This window comes from Lissotriton vulgaris, chromosome 11, assembly GCF_964263255.1.
Source record: "Lissotriton vulgaris chromosome 11, aLisVul1.2, whole genome shotgun sequence".
Lineage (NCBI taxonomy): Eukaryota > Metazoa > Chordata > Amphibia > Caudata > Salamandridae > Lissotriton > Lissotriton vulgaris.
The window spans coordinates 1,037,448,519-1,037,469,048 of record NC_141699.1 but is presented as its reverse complement, the minus strand read 5'-3'; positions in this window follow the sequence as shown (position 1 = coordinate 1,037,469,048).

The window sequence follows — 20,530 nt, the reverse complement described above, 5'->3', positions numbered from 1 at the left end:
TATGAATATGCTGGGTAATTATGTGCTAACAATTGAAGTAAAGCGTATTTTTTGGTAAGAACAATTACAAATTATTTTGAAATATATTATTGTAAACATATTTTATATTTATAAATACTGATGTAGGGTTTTCTATGTTTAGAATCTATAATGAATTCTTATGGTCCAGAATAAGTGATAAGTATTGCAAAATATATGTTGGCCTGATCTTTGAAATATAGTGCCTGATCTTTGAAATAAAGTGCAAGGAATGAATCTGGAACCTTCTTCTGCCCTCGAAATTTTGTTTGGACTACTAACACTACATATAGTGGGCAGGCTGGTATAATATGAGGCAGACATCACCAGTATATTATGGTTATAGTCCATTTGTTATAAGATCGTTAGTTGAGTTGGGAGAGATATAAGGAAGAAAGGTGTGGTAGTCAGAAATAAATACACAGAGAGGTAGGTTGAGGTAGAGTAGATAGACAAAAAGAGGGTGAGATAGGTAATGGTTTAGAGAGAGGGAACGGGGTGAGCCATGGGTGGACATTATAGAGAGGTATGATGGAAAGAGAGGTGAATAAGAGGTAGAAGCAGGGAGGCATTGAGAGATGAGGTAGTAAGAGAAATAGAAAGATGCAAGGTAGAGCGGTGAAGTAGCAATATGACAGGTCACCTAAAGAGAAAGTGAGGCAGACAATGAGCTTGAAAAAGAAAGGCGATGGGTACACAGAGAGATAAAGTGAAAGAGAAAAGAGGTGAGGCAGAGGGACAGAGTTGAGTCACCGAAAGAGAAGTGAGACTGACACAGTGGTAGAACAAGAGGGTGATGTATAAAAGACAGTGGCAAGGCAGATACAGATGTATAAAGAAAGATGAGGAAGAGAGGTCGATTAACAGAGAGAAGAATGGAGACAGGTGAGGTAGAAAGAATATATTGAAATAGAGAAGGGAGGAAGAAGAGAGACAGAAAAAGTAACGATAGAAGAAAAATAGGAGAGGTAGAAAAGGAACATAGCAAGAAAGGAGAAAGTTAATGAGAGGGGTGAAGTAGAATGAACCGGGGGAGAAAGAGAGAGGGAAGGTGGGCAGGTGTGATAGGAGAGGAGAGGAATTGGTCTAACGGCTAGGGCGGTCGTCCTCGAATCTGGGGAACTGGGTTCAAGTCTCGGCAACGACGCTGAACATCCTGTGGTTCTGGGCAAATCACTTAATCTCTCCATGCCTAACAAAAATTAATGTGTGTCCTCATGTAACGCAACCCGTGCTATGTAAAGCGCTCTGATACCCGATTAGGGTCAAGTTCGTGATATATAAAACTCTGTAAAGAAAAAAGATAGCAAACAAATAGCCAGGTAAATTGAGAGTTTAGGCAATGAGAGATGAGGTTATGTGAGATAACGTAGAGCAGGAAATGAGGTAGGGAGGATGTATTGTGAGGTAGAGTGAGGTGAGATAGAGAGATTGAGAGATGAGACAGAGCGAGGTGAAGTAGATAGAAAAGAGATACAGAATGTGAGAAGGAGACAGGGCAGACTTCAGAGAGTGGTGAGAGTGGCTGTTTAAAGGTAGAAATGCAGAGGCAGGAGTAGAAAGTGGTGAAGTGAAAGGTGAGCTTGTGAGGAATATTAGGCAGAGGTGAGGTAGAAAAAGTGGAGCTAGAGAGATGGGGTAGATGCATAGAGATGTTGGGATGAGCTAAGAAATAGAGAGTGGTAAAGAGAGTGAGATGAGGGAGAAGAGGTGAAAGTAAATAAGGAGAGAGACAAGGCAGAAAGATAGGTGTGGCAAAGCAAAGAGTTAAGGGTTGTTAGAAAGAGGTGTGTAGCTAAAGAATAGAAATAAAGAGAAGGGCCAGGTCTTCACGAACTCAACCCTGGCAAGTGCCAGGCACATTGGGGTAGGCTAAAGCTTTTCAGTGCTGGTCCTGGCATCACAGCACTGAAATGGATTGTCACGCATTTAAAGCTTCTCCCTGAACCTCTGGAACTGTTCAAGGTAGCCAGTGAGCACAGAAGCAGTCATAAACACTGCAGATTCAGCAGGTGGCGAAGAGTTCAGAGCATTTCTGGTTATGGGCACGTTTCCACTTGCATCCCACGTGAGACGACCTTTACTACGAGGGCGTTTCACTGCGGTAGGTTTACAACACGGGCTTTACAACGCAAGTCGTTTCAATGACTTGCACTGGAGGGCGCTGTGAGCTAAGGAATAGTACGATTACTATCCAACACCTTCCCTACTGTACGTAGACTGGTGTTGAAATAGTAAATCATACTGTCCCTAAGTCCAGCACCCTCCAGGGCAAGTCGTTGAAATGCCTTGCGTTGTGAAGCCCGCGTTGTAAGATACAGCGATATACAGATATCATTCCTGTGTGCCCCTTTTGAGCTAGATGAAGTTCGGGATGCAATTATGAACATGCAATCGAGGAAGGCCTCAGGGACTGACCGAATCCCGGTAGAATTCTACAAGACATGCATAGACCTGATGGCCCCCATACTTCGCGAGGTGTTCGATGAATCGCTGGAGGTGGGTAGCCTTCCTGCCTCTATGAGGGAAGCCCTTATAATATCATTGTTGAAGCCAGGTAAACCGCCACAACATTGCGACTCATATAGACCAATATCTCTTCTTAACTGTGACGCAAAAATGTTGGCGAAAATAATTGCCACCAGGCCGAGTCTGTTAATGGAGACGCTAATACTTCCTGATCAGTCAGGGTTTGTTCCTGGGAGAGCCACTTCCCATAACCTGAGAACACTCTTTACCATCTTGAATAATGTCTCCCAGGAGGTACCAATGGCGGCAGTATTTTTAGATGCCACAAAGGCCTTTTACTCTATTGAGTGGGACTATATTTTTGCTGTAATGCTCAGGATGGGCCTTCCCCCCCCTCTTCCTTTCGTGGATTCGGCTCCTATATCATCAACCAGGTGTTAAGGTACTGATTAATGGGCATACCTCCTTGCAATTTAAGATCACTAGGAGCACCCGTCAGGGATGTCCGCTTTCCCCATTGCTTTTTGCAATCGCGGTGGAGCCGCTGGCGGCAAAGCTGCGACAGCACCATAATGACAAGGCCCTGAAATGTAACCTGCGCCAAATACTTATATCTTTATACACAGACGACATCACTCTGTATATTCGAGACCCCCAGCAGAATTTAAACCCAGTACCTAGGGAATTTATTCTGTTTGGGAAATTATCAGGAATCCAAATTAACTGGGGGAAATCAAATATCTTCCCTCTGACAACAGCGACAGTCCCCTTCCCACTTGACTACCCATTAGAATGGTGTGAAGACAAGCTGAAGTACTTAGGGATACAGGTTACTAAGGATAGGGAGGAATTAATGAGACTGAATTATGGTACAGCCATGACCCGAATAACGGACTGCGTCACAAGATGGATAACATTGCCATTATCCATGGCGGGCAGGGCGTCACTGATTAAAATGGTGATACTTCCCCAATTGCTCTATCTCTTTCTAAATATTCCATTTTATTCCGGATCGTTCTTTTTTAAGACTTTGAGATCAGAACTGATAAGGCTAGTGTGGGGTGGTAAACAGCCGAGGCTGCAGTTGAGCGTGCTGATCAGGCCCTACTCACAGGGAGGGTTTGGGATACCAGACTTTGAATTGTACTTCAGGAGCGCGCAAGCACACTATGCCTGGTTTTGGGTAATGCAACCGCGTTATATGCCACAGGTCGCGGCAGAACACTGGCTGGCGCACCCCGTACCCATAGATGGCGTGATATATGAGACTGTGGGGACTAGAGAAAAGATGCCGACAAAGCTTACATGCACGGTCACAGCATGGCAGCACATAGGGTGAATGCTGGGCATACCCATACTTTATTCCCCATTGCTACCTCTTACTTATCACCCGAGCATGCCCCTCCAGCAGGAAGCCATTTTGCACAACTTTAAAAAACGTACACACATTTGCAACTGGGGAGACTTGTACCATAATGGCCAATTTCGGACTCCGGAACAGATGTTCCAATGCACACAGCAGAACCCAATGGATACCTTTTTGTATATCCGACTTAGACAGGGGATACGAGCATTGGCTCCGGACTTCCCAGCCGAGCCACAAGTATTGACACCGTTACAGTTGATGCTGAAATGTACAACAGCTAGACGGCTGGTGTCCCTAATATACCGTACAGCGCACACACAAAGGAAGCCCCGGACACTGTGACCCGCATGAAATGGGGGGAGGAGCTGGGCTTTATTCTGACTGACGATCAATGGGAATTTTGTTGTTCGCAAACCGAACGGGTATCGGCAAGTAGTAGGCTCCGAATCATCCATTATAAGTTTCTGCACAGATTGTACTACACCCCAGCCAGAATGCACAGATTTGGGCTAAGAGACTTGGACAGATCTGACAGATGTTGGGCTGAGGGTGCAGGCTTTCTCCACTTAGCATGGGAATGTCCCGGGGTATATGAGTATTGGGAACAAGTCTTCCAGGCCCTAGCAGCAATGATAAATGCGCAAGTGGACCCTACTCCTTTGATGGCTTTATTAGGGCATGTTAAGCAAGTGCAGGCAGAGCACCTTAAATTTGTGGCTATGGCACTGCTCATGGCTAAGAGGAGAGTGGCCTGCCGCTGGGGGAGGTGCAGAGCGCCCAAATTCAAGAACTGGATTGATGACTTAGTGACTTGCCAAGAACGACTTATGTCGTATACTGAGTTGTTGCCTATGGCCTCCAGTCCCTGGGATATTTGGGCCCTGCTGACATGCTATCTGATTACACACCCACGAGACCCCACGTAGACAGCATTGATGATATAAATATAAGGGAGGAGCAGGAAGCTAGGAGTTATGTGGTAGAAACACGACTATCAATCATGGGAGGTTGAGCTGGGAGTACGTTGATATCCTTATAACTGCAGGACCTGAGATTATTCTGATATAAGAGAAGCAGAAGATAAATGGGGTGTCAAATTGGGGAAGCAATGTTGTTAGATTGTATGTCTGGATTGGGAGGGACTGCAGGGGGGACTATGGGGCTGAGGTCGATATTGTTATACAGTGCTTGCGTTGATTGGACAAGAGAGGAATATACTCCCATGTATCAGGAAAATATTGGATTATCACTGTATCATTTAACTGTGCCGGAAATTTTAAAGATGTTTCTGTAATTGATCTCTGACTAAAATTACAATAAATAGAGTTTTTAAAAAAAAGAAACATGTCTCTCTGCAATGTGAGAGTTGCCTCAAAGTGTGCTGCCCCCTGTAACAGGAACTGAAAACTGTCAAGTGCTCACACCATCACAAGAATGTTCATGAGAAGCGAAACACCATTTATAGGACTTTCTTTACGAGGTTATTGGGAGAAATGTCCAGCTTTCTTGAACAGGAGTCATTTGCCGTCAGGCTCCAAGATGTGTACATTGGAATTCAGTACATATGAAAGAAACAAGACATGAGCAGATGGCAAGTACAGGAACTTGTGCTCTTTCACACTAACCTAAATCAAGTAAACACACTATAAACGTATGTTCTTCCATCTAAAATAAAATTCCTAAAGACTCACAACGAGGGATGGGTGCACAAAAGCCAGAAAGAGAGAGAAATCAGAAGACAAAGAAAGAAAACAAGAAGCAAACAGAAAAAGAAAGAAGGAGAAAGAAAGAAAAAGATAGACTGATAAAATTATGAATATATGCGTTACAACGCAAACAATTACAACACATGCTTTTACAACACGGTTTTTACATCGCAACTACCATTTCATCACATGATTTTACAACGCATGGCATTACAATGCATTTTTAAAAACTAGCATTTCAGTGTATTCCATTGTAACGCATATCATTACAAAACATACCATTACAATGCATACTACTTTTAGGGCAACAGTAGGGTAAGTGTTGGATAGTGTAAGGGTAAAAATTACTAGTCCCACTCCAGTGAGTGCAACAGTAGGGAAAGCGTAGGGGTAAATAATACTATTCCCATCTACCTCAAAACACAAACCCACCCTAAAACTGCATTGTACTGGCATGTGTTGTAGTAACATGCTTTGTAATGGCATGCGTTATAATGGCATGGAATGTAAAGGCAGGTGTGTTGTAACAGCTGCATTGTAAAAGCAGTGCGATGTAATGACTGGGGGTGTTAGGCAGGGCTGTATTCTGTCCCCCTTTCTTTTTAATTGATATATTAATCACTTGGAGGAATTCTTAATAAATACTGGTGCGGACTATCCCTATGTTGGCCACAAGGGCTTGCCTGTTTTACTATACGCGGATGACGCCATTCTTCTGGCTAGGACCACAAGAGGTCTTCAAACCCTGTTGAACGCTTTTTACAGCTTCATAGAAGCCGCGACTTATCTATTAACAACGCTAGATCGTTTATAATGCAGGTGGGTCAGCGTAACAAGAAGTCGGTTACATTTAGGGTCAATGAGGAGAAGGTCCCCATTACCAGAACATTCTCATATCTGGGAGTTCTGTTTGACGACCAGCTAAAATGGGGAGCATTACTCCAAAGGAAAAGGGGGGAGATAACTCGGTCTAACGCTGCTATCTTCAATTTTGGCAGGAAAATGGGTAAAAGACCTATCGCCGCACTATTGAAGATTTATCAGGCAAAGAGTGTGGCAATAGGAAGTTATGGCAGTGAACTCTGGGGGTATGCTGCTGCTAATGATATCGTGGTTGAAGAGAATAACTTCCTGAAACAGTTTCTTAATAGTGCATGAAGAAACTGGTATCCCCTTCATAAGTGACACCTTAGCACTACGGCCGCTTATCTACTGGCTAAAATATTGGTTAAATAAAGATCTGACTTTAAACCATCTACTCCTGAGGGAAGCTCTATCCATGGTCAATTTGCTCAAAATCCCGTGGTTAAAATACTTGAAAGATTGCTTTTCTGGTATAGGGCATTTAGAACTTTTTCTAAATCCTGATTCAATCATGTGCGCTGACGTAGAGTTTGTGAGGAAAACTTTCCTCCTATCAAAAGATATGCAACACGAAGAGGTGGAACTGAATAAACCTAGCATCCGAAAGTATGTTATATTGAAAACTACACCCCAAATGGAGCCTTATCTATCATGGCCCATGTCGGGTTTCGACCGGTATTTTCTAACTAGGTTCAGACTGGGCTATTATCACCTCTTGTTATCAGTTCCAAGGGGTTCTCATCGAGGCAAAGTGCTACCTCCCTGCGGCTGCAACAATGAGTCTCCGCAGGATTTGGTGCACTTTTTATTCATTTGTCCTTTTTATGATTTACCTCGAAGGTTTTATCTAAAGCCCCTTTTAAAAAAACTGAACTTCGCCTAGGTCAGACCAGCCCTTTGTTATCTTCAACTGTTAAACTCTGAATGTACATTATTTGTGATTGGTTTCTTAAAATCCGCCTTAAAATTCAGAAATTGCAGGGAGGGTTAATTGTTTAGTATTGCTGCTACTTCCATACTCGCCTAAATGTGATTGTCATTTTTAATACGTTTTTTAATATTCGGGTTGTTCTTTTAATGTTTGTATATCAAGTCTTATTGTGTTATTTATTAAGTGACATTGTGCTTTTATGTTTTTTTCTGTTTGAATAACCGAATAAAGATTTTTGACTTTGACTTTGACTGTGTTGTGATGGATGTTTCCCGAAAATTATATAAGGAGGTGGTGGACAGAGCACCCAAAAGAAACAGAAGTACAGATGATATAGCCCAGACAGTATCTGAGAGGACAAGGGAGCACGTATTTGATGGGGATAGTGAGTTAGAATGTGACAAGAGGATAGATGGAACTTAAACTTGGCAGTTTCCCATAGCTTCCAAGTTTACCAGGTCCATGCGTGACTAGTCAGTCTAGTCCTGTTTTGTTCCCTTGGAATACCAGAACTAGTGGTTATGAAAACATAATCATATATACCTATGTACTTCAGCATTATTATGTTTTTATAATATCCAAATGTCGCAGTGAGTGACAATATATTTTATAAGCAGACATGGATGTAATTTCTTGTTAATTTGAAGAGTCCTTTTATCTAAATTATGAATGCAAATTTTCAAAGCATTTGTAGGTCCAGAATCCATCTTATTCAGAGCTGTACATTTGCACGGTGAACTTGAAGCTGGGTTTTGGGCTGTGTTGTATCCATGAATGACATCTTATCCTCAAGGACGTCTCACGCTTCCTCCAGGAGAAGACCCAACCACGTTCTCATTAGATACGTTTTTGCTGAAAGTAACACGTTTCTGTTACATGATTAGGTTCCATAGATTTGTATTAAGAGAGAAACTCTTATATAAACTGCCCAAACTGTTATGCCTTTTGCCATTAGGGTCCAATTTTCACCCTTTTCTAGTGAGATCTTGGATCAGTTGATATGAATATTGTCTTTGGATTATTTGCTGGGGTTCTTGATATTTTGCTTAAACATAGGTTTAGACCTTGGGCTTCCTAACATGTCATGTTTTATTTTTTAACAGAGTCTAATTTATCCCAGTATAAACCAAGACTACAAGTCCAGAACTCTCCAAAAACACCAAGACTGTGCAAAATAATCCTGCATGGACCTGGGAACCTTGGCAGCTATGATTAATTAACCAAGATGAGACCAGTATCTGGGGGACAAGGAGAAGTATTTGAGGGAATAACAGAGAAAGTACATGAGAGGGATGGAGGGGGAAGGAAAACAGAGTACCTGAGCTGGGTAAAGGACAAGTACCTGATATTAATAAGTGGTAGCTGATGCAGATGGGGACAGAGTACTTTAGGGAAGAGGAGGGTACTTGAGCTGTATGGAAGACAGAAGCACGCGAGAAGGTGGTGAATCCTCAAGGAAAATGGCACATATATGAGGGAGAATGCTGTAGCTGGAGGGTTTATGTCGTGAATAGTGGAGAAGAGTACCTGAGAAATCGGGAGCAAATCAAGGTGAATAGAAGAAAATATGTCTGAGAGGAATGGAAGGTACTTGATGGAAATGAAGGTACTATAGAGATGAGAATAGCAAGAGGTAAGGGTAAAATAGAGAGAAGTAGAGTAGTAAAAAGAGGGATCAAAAGTAAGAGTAATGGAGGGTGACAAAGATGAAATAGTGAACGTTTGTTGGGGTAGAGAAAAGAGGTAAATGAAAAGAGGTAGTGAGTGACAAGGGAGAAATAGGTAAAGAAAGTCAGAGGTGGAGGGTGTGGGTTCTTGGGCGGTCGGCCCATTTTACTGCAAAGTTCGCTAAGTGAGGATGAAATATGCACACACATCTAAGCTGTGAGTGACAAGCGTTAGTGTTCTCCGCCCCATTTATTTATCCCCCTTGGACAAGCTCGGGTCTGAAATAGTGAGTGGCTCACTATGTTCCTCCCCACTCTAGAACATATCAACACCTTCTCTGGACTAGGGGCTAGATGTAGGTAGAATAGATTTACCCATTTTTAATTACCGAATTTTACCGATTCGGTCATTAAAAATCGGTAAATCTAAGGGGTGGATATGTAGGTATTTCCAGATGTGGAAATACCGAATCTGTAACATTCGGTATTTACCGATTCTGTAAATTCAGAATCGGTATTTCCCATTGCTTCCTATGGGCTTTGAAGCCCATAGGAATCAAAGGGAAATACCGATTCTGCATTTACAGAATCGGTAAATACCGAATTTTGCAAGGTTGCAGGGGGTGTCACTTTGACACCCTCTGGCACCCCACAAATAGGCATGTGCGCCATGTGGCACACAGACATGCCCTAAGAGCATGTCTGTCTGTCACATGGCTAGGGGCCAGATGTAGGTAAGTAACATTTACCGATTCTTAATTACCGAAAATTACCGAATTTTACCGATTCGGTAATTAAGAATCGGTAAATGTGAGGGGTGGGTATGTAGGGAATCCAGATGTTCCCTTTTTCCGAATCGGTAAAAGTCGGTATTTACCGATTCGGTAAATACCGAATCGGTAAAGCCTATTGATTCCTATGAGCTTCAAAGCCCATAGGAATCAATTGGCTTTACCGATTCGGTAATTACCGAATCGGTAAATACCGATTTTCACAAGGGTGCAGGGGGTGTCACTTTGACACCCCCTGGCACCCCCTAAACAGGATTGGGTGCCATGTGGCAGGCATACAAGCCCTAGGGGCAGGTCTGCCTGCCACATGGCATAGGTGTGCATGCACACATGTGCATGTACACCAGAATCAGTATTTTACCATGAAGTTGGATTTCATGGTAAAATACCGATTCGTTTAGGCCTTTGGGACTCAGAAGAGTCCCACCTACATATGGAATTTACAGAATCGGTAAAATTACCGATTCGGTATTTTACCGAATCGGTATTTTTACCGATTCTGTAAATGTAGATTTACCTACATGTGGCCTTGGATTTAGGCCCCTACATACCGATTGGCCATTTACCGGTCGGTAACGGCCGAAATCGGCCGTTACCGGTCGGTAAATGGCCTGAAACGGCCACCTACATCGGGTCCTTGGTGTGCATGCACACATGTGCATGGACACCTGAAATCGGTATTTTACCACACAATAGGATTGTGTGGTAAAATACCGATATTGTAGGGCCTTTGGGACTCAGAAGAGTCCCATCTACATCTGAGATTTACCGAATCGGTAAAAATACCGATTCGGTATTTTACAGAATCGGTAAATTTACCGAATCGGTAAAGTTACCGATTCTGTAAAATTGTGCCCCTACATGCCAATTCTTGAATACCGGTCGGTAACGGCCAAAAATACCGATTTTTGGCCGTTACCGACCGACCTACATCTGGCCCTAAGACATACACATCGCCATTCATAAAGAACCCGTCTAACACCAGTAACCTCAAAGTCTCTGTCTGGGTTGAGGGTTTTGCCCGAGTGAGTATTGTCGGCTTCGACACAACAGATGCTCTGGATGTGAAGTAGCCTGTGTTGGCTGCTCCTCTTCCAGCTCTATTCGCTCCCCTTGCTGGCTAGTTTTCAATAGGTTGGACAGCTCTCCAGATAGTCTTGATGACTCAGACCACTCTAACTCTACGGATTACCCACCTTCTCCATGCTATTTTGGGACCGTTGCAGTTTCAAGACTCACTAACAGGAGATATTGTAGGGATGGTTGAGGTAAATAAGTGTATAGAGGACACTTATCAAAATTAGGTAAAAATATATTTATTAAGATTGAAGTGAGAGAGTAAAGAAAATAGCATGCAGCTCACTGAAGTACCAGTGGAAGAATGAATCATAACAATCTCTAACAGTAGAAATAGAATACATTCCTTACATATACAGCATTCCACAATTACATGGTTACTATTCTTTCGGGGAACATCCTTTACAACGCAACTTTTACCACGCAGTGCCTTTACGACGCAACTATTACAACGCAAACCATTACAACGCATTGCGCTGGGGGGCGCTCTAGGATCGGGAATAGATTTAATTTACTATCCAACACCTTCTCTAGTGTCCACGGGGACTGGAGTTGGAATAGTACATTAAACTATTCACTATCCAGCACCCCAAAGCGCTATGCGTTGTAAAGGTTTTCGTTGTAATACTTGTGTCGTAACAGCATGCGTGGTAAAAGCATGCGTTGTAACGTCATACATCCTATTCTTTCATGCAGTCCCTAAAAGATATATGCCACTACTACAGATATCCTCTTCAACGAGGATATATTCCACATGAGAGTCTCCCTTCTCCTTGCAACAGTCACCATAGTTCTGTGTATCCCTACAACCTTCCACATGTCAGCTTCATAGGATATCAAGAACTTCCACTCAGGACGTCCCCCAGCCCTATCATTGAGGAAAAGCTCTTCTCTTCTTGCTCACCAGTCATTAGTGTTTCTCCTTTTCTGATTACACCTCTCATCATTCAGCGTCGATGAGTGCCATTCTGTAGCGGCATGGATCGTGTCTCTCAGAGGTCTCCCAAGTAGGCGTGTCGCTCCAGTGCACCAATGGTACATTGTGGCCTGTTCTGATACATCTGTAAAAATGGATGCATTAACCACTCCACATCCTCTTGTGTTTGCACAGCTATGCAAAGTGTTTTATTCAATATTTTTAACGAAGCGGTCCACTTCTCCATTACCCTGAGGTCACTGCTGTGTTATCTTTCAATTATGCACCCATACATTACTGAAGTAGATCTGAAAATCACTCCTCTGAACTGGTGGGCTTTGTCTATCTTTATTTCTTGGGATAATCTCAATGCTGCTAATATTTTCTCCATCCTAAAGTAGGCGTTACCAGATTAAGGCATGCTGCAAAAATGCATACTATTTAAATGTATGTTTTGCTTTTTTTGTTAAGTCCTTACAGTGAAAAAGGGCACAAACCTGTTTTCCCTGCAGCAAGGCTGGCCATGCCATAGAAAAAATTAAGTTACTTTATTACACATACTAAAGCTACCTTCAGATTGGCACTAGTTAGACAAATAATTTAAACACTTATTTTTAGAGTTAAACAAAATCTAACTTAATGCCAAAGTCAAATTTGGCCTAGCTATTTCAGAAATATTGACATTAGAAAGTTGCTATTTTCCTGCCAAATGCTTCTGGTAGACTTTTCAGAGTTAATCCCCAAATCTCACCTGGCAACCTGTTGGCCCCCTGGAAGGAGGTGTGAATGACTCCCAGGAAAAAGAACAAAAGGGCCTTGGGTGGGAGGAGGTATGACTAATCTTGACAGGATGGCCTGGGGGATGTGCCCACAAACCGCACAAGCTTCAAAGGGGCATCTCGTGACACGGGCAGATGTAACTCACACCTAAGCCTGCCCTTTCCATTGTATGGGTTGTCAGGATGGCACCAATCCCAGTGGTGGCAAGACCTGTATCAGCACTGGTTTGCCGGGGGAGTTTCTCATTTCTGCAGACACACCACAGTTGTGTGCCCAGAGCTATGCCCTGTTTGATTTTGACAGAATAGTGCACTGTGGAGTTGTCAAGGTTCAACCCTCTTGGAAATTTGGTCAAAATGATAAATGATAATAAATAAATGATAATTACGTATTTGTATAGCGCACGACTACCCGGAGGCATCTCGGCGCTTGTACGAATACCGCTAAGGAACCCTTCCTGGCCATTCCCTGTGAAGTTCCCACTCCTGAGCACCCCCAAGGTGAGGCCAGGCATCCTAGTGTTGTTGGGGCCATTGTGGAGATTAAGCAAGCTATTGCCCAGAGTTGCAGAGTGGGACTCATGATTAGAATAGGCACCGAGGAGAGAATTATCAGGTCCGAGAAAATTGAGCCCTGGTCCCGGGCCAGACAAAATGGGTAGGACCTTCATCAGCACACAGGTGGACTTGTGAAAGACAGAAGAAGGACTGCACCTGCTGTTGAAACTGTGGAGAGAGACTCCAAGAGCTGGACCGGGTCCCACATGTACCCAGGACAATAAAGGGGACTCTGAGAATCAGTTGGCTGACCTCCTGTTAAGCTACAGGGCTACTAAAGTTGCAAGAAGCCTACTTTTGCAAGAGCCTCACTGACCAGTACCAACTGGATTTGCCCTGAATCCTGCTGATGACTTCTCGGAGAGTTAGTCCTATCCCCCAGTTGGTGCCCAAAAGGTAGTGAATCCTTGCCTGTTGTTAGCTGTTAACGTGTACTCATCTGACCCTAAAACCTGCAAAACTGAAGATTTTGAAATTTTTCAAAACTTTTCCTCCAGGGAACCAGTGGAGACCAGGACCAACGATGAAGCTGCAGCCACTGACGTCAAATCACCGGCTGGATTCAGCTTGTTGGTTTCCCATGGTAAAAGGATTTCAACTTCGAGAAAAGTTTCTAAGTCTAATCATGAGGGACTCACCAAGGATGATGTCGAACAGCATCCGACCGTCAACAAGACCTTCCTGGGTATGGATTTTCTTAGGGGTGGGTGAAATTTCTGTAGTCATGCTACGCAAAGCTCAGCAAAATTGTAAACAATCTCCGCAAGCACGCAAAAGTTCAGCGAACACTCGAAATTGCTTGCTCCGCCTGTTCGCAATGCTTTTTTCCTGTTCGCCAATGCAGTTTGTGTGCTCGGGGAGAAATATCTTGTGAACACGCATTTTGAAAGTGCGAACAAGTAAAGAAATCCGCTAAATTACCCAAATTCTGTGAGTGGAATGGAATTTACCACCCAGGCCTAGATTTTCTTAACTTTGCCCGTTCGTAGCTTCCCACCATCGGCAACAACTGTGCCAAATTTCCCACCTGAAGGTCAGACCACGGACCCATGCATCACCAGGTTGCCATTGTCTTGCCTGCAGCCCAACCCGCCAACGACCAGTCGAGGAGAACTTTTCTCCAGAAAATATTGTAAGTTAGAAGGTAAAATTTCCACTGCAATAAACCTCGTCCTTTTACCCAACAGGCTGTAGGTCATGGTCAGCCTGAACTTTTGACTTGGACCCGGTTTAGCTCAACCAGATAACTGCGATTGGTGCTTTGCGCTTTCAGGCACTATTCTGACTTACAATTTCTAAAATCATATTTCCAGTTCCCTACATCTCATTTTTGTTATTGTGGGGTCTATTTGTTCATTAAAAAATATTATATATTGGAGGGGTGTTTTTATTGTTTTGTGTTTTTTACTTTCTAAAGGTTTTAGTACTGATAAATGCTTTGCACACTTTCAAGTTATTCTTGTTTGCTCTGTTCTACAGGCACCAAGGGTTGAGCTCAGGTTTAAATTATTGGGACTTAACTGGACCTGGTAAGGAAGTGCGATATTTTTAATTGGAGAAGGACACACATTCCCTCCAACAAAAAACTCCCTTTCTCACACTGGTGATACCAAAATGTATTAGAGCCATGATTGGCTGCCCTTGCACTTTCACCTCACATGCCATTGATGTTTTCTCGGTTTGCCGCCTGCATTGGCAAAGGAAAGGAGAAAAACATCTTCCTCCTCATCCTCTGGATCATTCCTGACTACTTATTTGGCACTTCCCTCTGCCCTTCTGCCATTCCTGTGATGTTTGTAGCACTAGAGGCAGTCTTAGTCTTCTACTGGTTTTTTTCTTCTCTCTCCACCGTGACAGACAAATGTATGACGTTACAACGCATACAGTTACAATGCATGCCTTTACAATGCAGTTTTTACATCGCAACATCCTTTACAATGCATTCTTTTACATAGCATGACATTACATCGCATTTTCAGAAACTACCTTTACAACGCACTCCATTACATCACATTATACCTTTACAACGCATGCCATTACAAGGCATACCATTACATTGCATTTAAGGTAAGTGTTGGATAGTATAGGGGTAATAATTCCTATTCTAACTCCAGTAAGTGCAACAGTAGGGTAAGTTTTGGATAGTGTAGGGGTAAAAATTACTATTCTAACTCCAGTGAGTGCAACAGTAGGGTAAGTGTCGGATAGTGTAAGGGTACTATGCGTTGTAATGACTTGCGATGTAATGCTTGCGTCATAGTGACATGAATTGTAATGACATGCGTTGTAGTGGCATACAAAGTAATGGCTGCGTTGTAATGACATGCGATGTAAAGGATGTTGCGATGCAATGACTGCTATGTTAAGGTAGTACGATGTAATGACTGCATTGTAAAGGTTGTTTCCTGTGACAGACACAGTCAAAGTGACTGACTTTTCCGCATTTGGAATATGTCTCCCTTGTGGAGGACACTTTGCTATCAGGTGCAAATATCGGTTCCACCTTTCACAATCTGGTTTTTTTGTCACCTTGCCACGTTGCCGTCACTTCGTATGTCATCCTTTTGCTTTTTCACACCTACAGTTTCCTTCTTAATCTGAGCCTTACTCTGTGAGGCAGTCTTGACGTTCACATGAGCTAGGGCAGATTCAATCTCTTCTGCCCTGCTACTTGACAGTTGAGGCAACCTGGCCAGGAGTGGCATTGCATCTAGTGTAATTCCAGGCTACCCTAGTATGAGCCACCATAGTAGAAATGTGCAATAGCCCTGTATGATGTGGGAGCAAACTTCTTTCATAGGATCATTGTCCGTGCAGGTGCTGACTAGCTCCCTGAGCCTTGCATAGGAACTCTCTATGTATTCCTCCTCACATTGTTTTGTTTACCTTAATTTGAACCTGACAGGTAAAATATTCAGAACAGTCACGGCAGCCTCATAGTCGTACTCCACTCCAGTGTTCGGGAGATTCTAGAATACCTTGTATATCGCTTCCCCGCCAAATTGAAGTAGGAGCGACCTCTTCACTCTACTGTGTTCATCCCTGGTGCCTCTGAATGGGTTGTTTAATGTCCCCAGTTTCAGTGTTCAGGAGGTTCTAGAATAGATAAAAAGAGAGGCATGCAAAGACAGATAGGGAGCTAGCAAAGACAGAGAGGCTTTTATAAATAGATAGTACTGCATAGAAAAACAGACAGATAGATAGATAGATAGATAGATAGATAGATAGATAGATAGATAGATAGATAGATAGATAGATAACAACAGTCCTTCGAGCACTCTTCTTCTAAGTCATCAAAGGAAACAAAGTTTCAGTCTCTGAAGATTCATCAAGATTCCTTTATTTCTCATCCATTCTAGCCAACACCTGTTTCATCATTACCAACTTCATCAGGGCTAGAAAAGCATCTAGTGCATAATTAGATTACAGTATTGTAATTTCACTCCCATAATCCCCAGTTCCCAGTGACACATCCTGAATCATGAAAAAACAATATCAAGAAAGAGTAAAATTAAAGATTAGTGCAGAACACCGTCCAGTTGGAGACTCAATCCTTAGGACCCTAGTTGAATTAAAAAGTGTTGGTACCCACTGTGTGTCGACAAACTAGTGCAATGCCAGCCGGTAGTGAGATCCCTGTCGATCGTGCATGCACGTTATAACAAATCTAACGCTTCATTAACTACACTGTCTCCTGGCTGCTGTTAGTGAGATATTAGACAGATGGATGGATGGATGGATGGATAGAACAGGATGGAAATTGGAATAAACAACACAGCTTCAATTGGTAATATATTAGTTAAATGTCCTTAAAAGTACAACATACAAGAGCACTGAAAGTAATCTAGAAAGCCGTAAAAGCAGGATATATATGCTAAATAGGTTTACAAGTATAACTGTGGTCCTCAATTAAAATGTATATCAGCATGACATACAGGAGTGCAGTTATAATTGCACTTCATTGAGTTCATATTAAAAAAGAGGATAACTTTATCAAGAACATTTTCAATTGGACACCATCTGGTGATCTGTAAAATAGCAGCAGTCAGATAACAAAGGCAACTCTAAAAACTAGGGTCCCCATTAGGATGTCGAGCGGATCGCCACCGCCATACGGGCGGTGGCGATCTGCCCGACATCCTTCCCCGCCCGCCACCCATTTTTCCCCCACCACCCATTTCCCCCCTGCCATATTACCATGGCAGGGGGGGCCGCGGCAGACTGAAAAGGGTTTCATATGGTGCCAACCATATTAGTGTGCGGCGGGACATGCTTTTCGCCGCCACGGAAAAGCATGGGGGAATGTCTTGTAGGGGCCCGTTGCGGGCCCCCAGGGACTCCGGGGGGTGGGGGATGCACATGGGGGGTACCTATGGTACCCCCTGCACTTCACTGTACAACGTGGCAGGCACCGCACGGTGCCTGTCACGTTGTGCATTGAAGGGCGCAATGTGCATTTTTAGCATCGCCCGCCGCAATGTTAAGAATGCGGGATGCGCCCACCAATGTGGCAGGCGCATCCTAATGGCCCCCACGGGACCGGCGCCCTTATGGCGGGCGGTCCCGTTTTACGTCAGGATGGCGGGCGGACAAAGTCCGCCCGCCATCCTTATGGGGCCCTAGGTCTCTATTAAGGGATCATATATGCAGAAGGTATGAAGGTGTCAGCATTATCAGACTTGAGTAGAAGTCCAAAAGAAAAGGAAATAAATGTTTAGCACGAAGCCTCACACTCACAAGAATAGGGAAAGCAGAGAGGTCTGTACCTCTCTAAATCTAACAGGGATCTCTCCTAATGCTAACTCCAACCACTCTAACTCAACACTACAGGAACACAACTATAAAATTGACAGAAGATTCCAACACATGCTATCTCTGTTCACACCACTAGCGACCAACGAAAATACTACTCTTGTGTTAATGCAACATTGCTCTGAATTCCCAACACATAGAACTAAAGGTGCCATTCTCAGCCTTGAATACCTTGCCATCCTGGTATATAGGGAACAGAAAGCTTCTTTGACCACTGTTGCTCCACGTTCAATGTCAAGTCTCTCTAAGGTCTCTCTGTCAGTCGTCTAATACAGACAATCAGTCTTTCACAAATTAATGGATTAATAATCCTGCAAAATAAGGTAAAATCAAATGAGCAAAAAAAACATTTCATGAGGCCTGTAGCCAGGCTAACTTAAATGAGCATTTAATGTGCACTTTGATTGCATGGTTATATACACACATGCGTACCTTTAAAAAAGAAACTGCATAACGTGAGCAAAACAATACATATTTCCATATGGAATTATAACTTGAAGTGTAGGTGTAAAACTTGAAGAAAGAATACATAACTCATGTTTAAAAGGAACATTAACGCACATGTATATAAATCTCATAGTTTCTACAGTGAATACATTTCAGTGACGCATTTAAATGTGTCACACACATTACTAAGATTAAGGCACACAGTGAACTAGTGAACACAGTGGGAGCTGTGTCGCCTGACTCGCTCTCCTGCTTGACCTTCTTGGTAGCCTAAACAGACCTTCAGCAGAGACCTTGCACGATTGGACCTCTGATCCCTCGCCAGACAGCTTCTGATTTCCAGGCAACCAGCCAACCGCCATTTTCTCCCGACTACACGACCCTCACACCCTCCCAGGCTACTTAATGCCGGCCGCACCAAAGGCAAGCCCAACTGCACACATCCGCACACCAACGGCGCCCAGCTACACCAGCTACACCCTCCGAGGATTGGACCCAGGGTACCGCAGGACCCTCTGCTGCACCCCCCTCACCCACAGACACCAAAGGAGCTTTCTACAACCACCACTGCCGTTTCACTGCAACCCAACGGAACCACGACACCCCACAAACGCCACCTGCCGCCAGCCCAAACTCCGATGCATGCTACTCAACATCCCTCCCTTACAAAACACGCCTTCGAACACCATCACCACCACCAGCCCAGACGTAGTATTCCTCACAGAGACCTATCTCAAGAACTCCTCAGCCCTGACATAGCCACTGCCACTCCAACCGGCTACAAAATGACACCCAAAACCGGCCAGTCACACCCAGAGGAGGAATCCACAAGGACACCATCAGGCTCCCACCTCTGAGTATCCCCCACACCCGACATGGAGCTCCTCAACTTAAGCATTCAAGCCAACACATACTCAACCATCAGAGGTACGCTCGCCTATAATCCACCAGGACCCCAATCCCCCATCTGCAACTCCATCCCCAAAATTATTTCCCCTCTCGCCTCGGTGACCTCAACTTCCACCTCGAAGACCCCTCAGACACCAACTCGGCCATCTTGCTAGACTCCATGGACAAACTGGGCCACAAACAGGTTGCCACAACCCCATGCACACCGCCGGCCACACCCTTGACCCCATCTTCACATCCAGTGACATAATCCTGTTCAGCCACTCAACCAAGCTCACCTGGACAGACCAGAACATCCTCCACTTCACTATTGCAGTCAACCGACAGACCACTGTCACCCCGCCCCCACCACCTGCCGCAACTGGAACACCATCACAGAATCCCAATGGACAACCACCCTCAACACCACCACCCTCCATCGTCAATCAAGCCACCACCCACCTATCGGGATGGATCATCACCAGCGCCGACTCCATTGCACCCTTCGAAACCCTCAGCAACAGAAGAACCAACCTGCATGCCAACTGGTTCACACCAAACTCAAAGCAGAAAAACGCAAATGCAAAGCTCTAGAGAGACACTGGCGCACCAGCAAAGACCCAGGCGATTATGCAGCCTTCAAGACGGTCCTCAAATCCTACCACCACGTCATCAAAGAAGCAAGGAAAGCCACACTCACCACCCACCTTCAGTCCACCAACCACACTGTTTAAAATCGTCAGAGAATTCTCCTCCCAAGATGCCATCGAAAACACCATCCTGCCATCCCAGTCCCTCTGCAACTCACTCGATGACTATTCTTAACGGAATATTAGATTCAGGATACCACAACATTATCCAATTCTGTGAAACCCTTAATCTTCAACAGTGGGTCATGGAGTCCACACACAGGGGGGACATATACTCGATCTAGTGTTCTCAAATGAACATATAATGGGACCAATTGAGGTCCTATCGGTGTGCTGGTTGGAACACCATTTGATCATTTTCCAGTTATACAATCTTGGGCTGAATCAGTCAATTTCTAAGAATGACTGGAACTTCCAAAGTAGAGACTGGAAGGGCCTTCTGAAGAAGGCAATGTCCCTCCCAACATTTGTGCCCACTGAGAACTGTGACACTAATAAGACAGTGGAGGAGAATTACGCAATTTATTGTGATAATATAACCACCAGGCTGGATCAAATGGCCCCGGTTAAAAACCATAAGAAACTTGGCAG